This window comes from Tamandua tetradactyla, chromosome 18 (genome assembly GCF_023851605.1).
Source record: "Tamandua tetradactyla isolate mTamTet1 chromosome 18, mTamTet1.pri, whole genome shotgun sequence".
NCBI lineage: Eukaryota > Metazoa > Chordata > Mammalia > Pilosa > Myrmecophagidae > Tamandua > Tamandua tetradactyla.
This window is the reverse complement of record NC_135344.1, coordinates 39,362,332-39,368,095: the sequence shown is the minus strand read 5'-3', so window position 1 is coordinate 39,368,095 and position 5,764 is coordinate 39,362,332. Positions and strand designations below refer to the sequence as shown.

General features: G+C 37.3%; 1 non-coding gene across 1 annotated transcript; it reads right to left on the bottom strand.

Annotated features, from left to right (window-relative positions):
- Positions 1-5,457: 5,457 nt before the first annotated feature.
- Positions 5,458-5,564, bottom strand: LOC143662899 (U6 spliceosomal RNA). Its single transcript, XR_013165667.1, has one exon. It is a non-coding gene; the product is annotated as a U6 spliceosomal RNA (small nuclear RNA).
- Between the last annotated feature and the right edge of the window lie 200 nt (positions 5,565-5,764).

Sequence of the window (5,764 nt, the reverse complement as noted above, 5' to 3'; positions counted from 1 at the left end):
CATAATGGACCAGTGTGATGTCTTGTGAGAGGGAGAAATGACCAAGTTACCTGTGGACAAGATTATGACACAAAGCTGGAAAGTTGCTATACTTCTGAGACAGGACCATGAAGGTATATGGCTGACCTTGCCAGCTGAAAGCAAGCTGTTTCTGGTGGCCATTACTATCAACTACTGTGAAAAAAAAGCATTTGCCAGATCAATAGCTGCATACCAGTGGATTTGTTGATTTGCTCAAGCAATGATACCAGCTGCAACTGGAGTCACTACCTGGTTAAGTTTATGATAATCCACTGTCATCCTCCAAGACCCATCTGTTTTCTGCATGGGCCAAATAAGGGAGTTGAATGGGGATGTGGTGGGAATCACCACCCCTGCATCCTTCAAATCTTTACGAATGGAACTAATCTCTGAAATTCCTCCAGGAATCCAGTACTGCTTTTTATGTACTATTTTGCTAGGGAGGGGCAGCTCTAGTGGCTTCTGCTTGGCCTTTCCTACCATGATAACCTCACTCTATGATACAGAGAACTAATGCGGGGATTCTGACAATTGCTAAGAATGTTGACTCAAATTATGGATTCTGGAACTTGAATGGGTCCAGGGACCCACTAGACCCATTGTGAGATGAACCTGAACCAAAACACGATCAATCACCTGATCTCCATAAACCTCTACTCTGACTGATGGACCAGAGTGATGTTTTGGGTCTACTGTAATTAGCGTCATTTCTGAGCCAGTAATTCACAAAATATCTGATCATGTACTTTTCCCCAGTGCACTGTTACCCTGGTTAAAGGCCAAAGGTGTCTTTGGGGAAGGCTTGTTAGGTCCTAACCTTAACCTAACAGAAGGAAGGTTAACATGCTAAAGTTTTCATAGTGTATAAGTGTCTTTCCCCAAGGGTACTCAGCCTTCCCCTTATGAAGGAGCTTTAGGTCTATAAACTGTTTCAAATCTGGGAGTTGAATAAGGGGCCATGACTCTGTTTTTGTAATTCAAATTAGACTTTTGTTCACTTGATGTAGAACAAGAATTTAGTAAACTGCTCATCTATTTTACTTCTAAGTACTCTAAAATCCACTTACCAATGCCATAAATATCTGTGAGTCAGATTATTTTGACTGTTACTTTGGGTTTGCTGTCAATTATGGTAGTCACACCCTCCCCCTTTCTATGACAATTAACCATTGCCTGGTGACTTCTGCCAACTCGGATTCAATCATCCCCATTGTGTTTACGGATCCAACAGTAATATCTGACCTATAGAAAAGGGCAACTACAGAGCTCTTCAGGGATGATGGCACTAGTCTCATAAATGTATTCCTCAAAATCCTGGTAAAAGATGTGTCTTCTGGATGTTCCTGGAATGTGTGAGCAGGTCTTCCATGACGAATCCACTCTAACATTGTACTCTGTCTAAGCCTTTGGAGTCCCCCTTCTACCTTATTATCAGGGCAGTTCTGGCATTTCAATATAAGGTAATATCAATCACCTTTTGATCCATGTTTTGGCCAACCACCCAAACAAACTGCTAATGCCCTCTCTAACCTCTCAAGCTACAACATTGAATGCAGAATCTATGCTTAGTGGGCCTATATCAATAAATTCATTGTTATCCAACTTTATATTCCACCATCATCCAAGTCCCTTAATTTCCACTCCTATAGATATTCACCTCATTTCTGTTATATAAATTGAGAAACTCCTGCAGTTCTTTTGGAGCATAGCATATCTCATATGGGTCACAATTTGTACCTCACCTTTTGAGGCCTATTGGGACTTTAGTCTAGTTATAGGTCTTGATGAAAAGATAAGTGGTTGGGGTGGGTCATGAAAAGAATTATAACTGTCTTTCAAGCCAATTTCCTCAGGATCTTTCAAGCGAATTACCTCAGGGTATTCAGTTGCAGTTTCATCAGGTGAAACAGGATTAATCTCTTTAGACAGAGGAGTGAGAACTGTTTTGCCAGGTGAGGTGGTTACAGATTTAGCAGGCTGAAGGGTTAATCTCTTTAAGTGGAGGTTGGATGGTTGTCTCCTCAGGACAGGCTGGAGATTGTATGGCTGTTTCCTCAAGACAGACCATTACAAGTCTATCCAGCAAAGACTCAGCAGAATCCAGGGTTTCCATGGCCCCTCTGCCATCATTGTGAACCCATATGTCTCCATCTCAAATTTCAGGATCCATTATTTTCCAATCAAAGCCCTTACTTTAAGAGCAGACATCCTGCAAAGTTAAGAATTTGCATTACATTGTAAATCTGCTATGCACACAATGGGAATCTGGTTCTGTTTTTCAGAGATCTCAAGTCAGCAACCACAGGAAATAAGATTTTCTTTCAGGGCACACGTTGAAACTTTTACATCTTTTATATGGCATTTAAGTTGCAAATTTGAAGCTTTCAACTCATCCCTTTCTCTCCTAACCATATCTAGCAAACCTAGGAACCAGCCAGCATCATTATACCTCTTAAATCCATAAAACTCAGTTTATATGTCAAAAACACTGTCACCCAGAGCCTTGGCTTGTATATGAGTATGATTATGAGAATCAAATGGTGATATTTTGTGTATGAATTGCCAACTCATGCCATGGACTGTCAGTGCCACTGTGATTATTAGAAATAGAGCCATCTAATCAGAGTAGAAAATAAATTGTAAAAAACCATTTTTAGGATTCTGTTTCTCAAGAAACACTACTGGTACCAATCTGTATTAGTAAGGGTTCTCAAGAGAAACAGAAGCAACAAAAGATATCTGTCAATACAAGATTTTATAAAAGTATCTCATACAACTGTGGGGATGCATGAGTCCAACCATGGGGCAGACCATTAGCTGGCAACTCCAGGAAGGTCCTTGAACTCTCGGAGAGGCTGGCTGGCTGAAGAAGAAGTGAAAGTGTTCTCTTCTCCCTTAAAAGTCTCCCACTGATTGGATCCTCTTGTTCTGAAAGATACTTCTTTCACTGATTGTAGATATAATCAGCCACAGATGCAATCAGCTGACTGATAATTTAATAAACTAGTCTTCTGGTTTATTAACCAGCCATGAAATGTCCTTGTAGTAATGTTTAGGCCAGTGCTTTCTTGGCCAGACAACTGGGCACCATCTGCTGGCTAAGTCGACACAGGTAACTAAACATCACACCAACTTTATATGAGGTCTTTAAATTCTTAGCCATATATTAATGTAGTAAATATGGACAATTTTGGCACTTGAACAGGACCAGATTTAGGTATTTCTCTTAGAATCCCTTTACTGTTGATCTTCAATTCACACTAATAAATTGTCTTCATCACCTTCCCCCCCTACTCCCAGTCCACAAAAATAGATGGTAGAAAATTAGATTAAGTGGCGGCAATGCACCTGAAATGCTGATGTTTGAAAGATTATATATATATATATATATATATATATATATATATATATATATCCTTATATATATATAAAGAGAGAGAAGGTGAGCCACTAGGGGTAGGATGGGATTCTTGCTGATATTGGTGAAAAAAAAAAACAACAGAAACAGCAACTTGGACAAAGAGGAAGTTCAAGCATAAATAATATAATTAACAATAACTATGATTTTAAAAAGTGTTATCAGAAACAAAAGCATGGAAATAACTTTTGAGTCTTCTTTTGATTTCTACCCCTTTAGACATTTTCCTTTATTTCCCTTTACTTCTCTCTGCTAAATGAAAGGAACTTGTGACTACCAATTTTGTGTTCACTTTATCAGTAAATTTCAATTCCTGGTCCTTATGAATCCTATGCTTCAGGTAGCTTTACAAAAAGGACTTATTATTAATGACTTCTCAGTGTGATATTTTTATTATTTGTATGGTCTCTTAGTCAGTATGTACAGAGAACAATGAAAGAAAAGAAATGTATTTGGGAGATCATTAAGTCGTTTTTTGTCATTCCATTTGGTTGTTATTAAAGCAGTCCATATATTAACATTTTAACTGAAAACTGATTGTTTGTTGATCCCACTAAATCCCCTTTGTTTTATTTAGGAGAGTATTTTTAACAGGTAGCATGTCTACCTGAGCAAAATTCAACTGGATGAGCCTGAAACAGTCAACATGCCACAATTTTGAAATTTCAGTTGACTGTACATGATCTACACAGAGTAACATAAAAGCAAGTGATTCAATTCTGGCTCATAAATCATGAGAGTAAATGGCAAAATTTTCTCATTAGTCAACTATTTCAAAATTAGTAGGTTAATTGATGATATTCAACATTATTTTTGTCCTTATTTGTGAGTGGAGAAACAGTATTAGTCAAATACTGGTTGAGCAGATTAGGAGTAAAGAGTGAGAAAAAGTCCAAATGTTAAATCAGTGGTTCCTAAGATTTGGATTATGAACTCTGAAGCCCATGATTTATTTGTCATCAACTCTGCCTTTCTTTATTTTTTTTCTGGTCTGTCAGATATGTCTTCTTCTTGGCACGCTTTCCACAACTCTCAAGACATCCAAGAAAGCTCAATTTCATTCAGACCAAAGTCCTGATATCTAGGAATCTATAAAATGGAATTTGAAAAGCAAAAGTGAGAGGCTATGGGGAGATTAACTCACATAAGCAGTAATCATGAAATTTTAGGCATCAGTGAAAATACAACAACCGTATCTGTCATTTATCCAGCACCTTTTTACAAAGCATTGTGCTAGGTACTTTGAATATTTCTTTTCAAGTCATGCTGCTGTCCGGCTTTCATGCCATTATGTGTAATATGAGAGGCCTCTCCCACCTTGGGGAGAAGAGTAATCTCAGAGGCCCCTCCTGGATCATTGGTCTTTGACCAGGAACCTAGGTTGAAGTCCTTCTCACATCAGTTATATGAGTAGTGACATTCGTTTGAAGTTTTCTGCCAGGAGCACTCATTGTCCTGGCATCGCTCCTTTTGACATCATTTCCTGGACATAACTTCTGCTGAAATCACTGAATAAAAATGCCACAGTTACTCTTATTCCCAACAGGAATACAATTGACTGGCTATGTTAAATATTAAAGAAACTACAAATAGCCAAATTTTCAAAGATTCAGAAGAAAATAATTAGTAATAATGTACTAGTTTCAAATCACATTTCATTTGCATTAAATAAGAATTTTATTAAAAGCATTTTATTTTTAAAAATAATTTTATTATCTTGCTTGGTTAAAAGTTGACATATTTTTGAAGACCCCAACTTCAACCATTCACAAATAAATAGATTTTATTTCCTAATTACTCTAAATCCTCATATTGTGCAATTCTATGAAAATTTCAATATTCATTTTAGAACAAATCTCAGCAGTCTTACGGAACAAGAGACAGCTTGTAACATAAATTAACTTAGAGGTTACCAGTAACTGCTTTGTTGTTTCAAAGATAATTATGAAGTCTATGGTATGCCCTGTCTGCAATGGAAAGCCCTATTAAAAAAAAAAAAAATTCTTTTTTTTATAAAAAAAAAAAAGGAACACTTCATGACTTTGCATGTCATCCTTGTGCAGGGGCCATGTTAGTCCTCTCTGTACCATTCCAATTTTAATATATGTGCTGCCAAAGCAAGTACTGGAAAGGCCTATTTGAAAAGTTTTTACCTGTGTTCTCATTCCCTGATAAGAGATCTCTGAATCCTGACTGAGTCTTAACTATTCAACATAGAAACTGCCTGAATTAGTTAGGGTTCTCTAGAGAAACAGAATCAACAGGGAACACTTGCAAATATAAAATTTATAAAAGTGTCTCACGTGACTGCAGGAACGCAGAGTC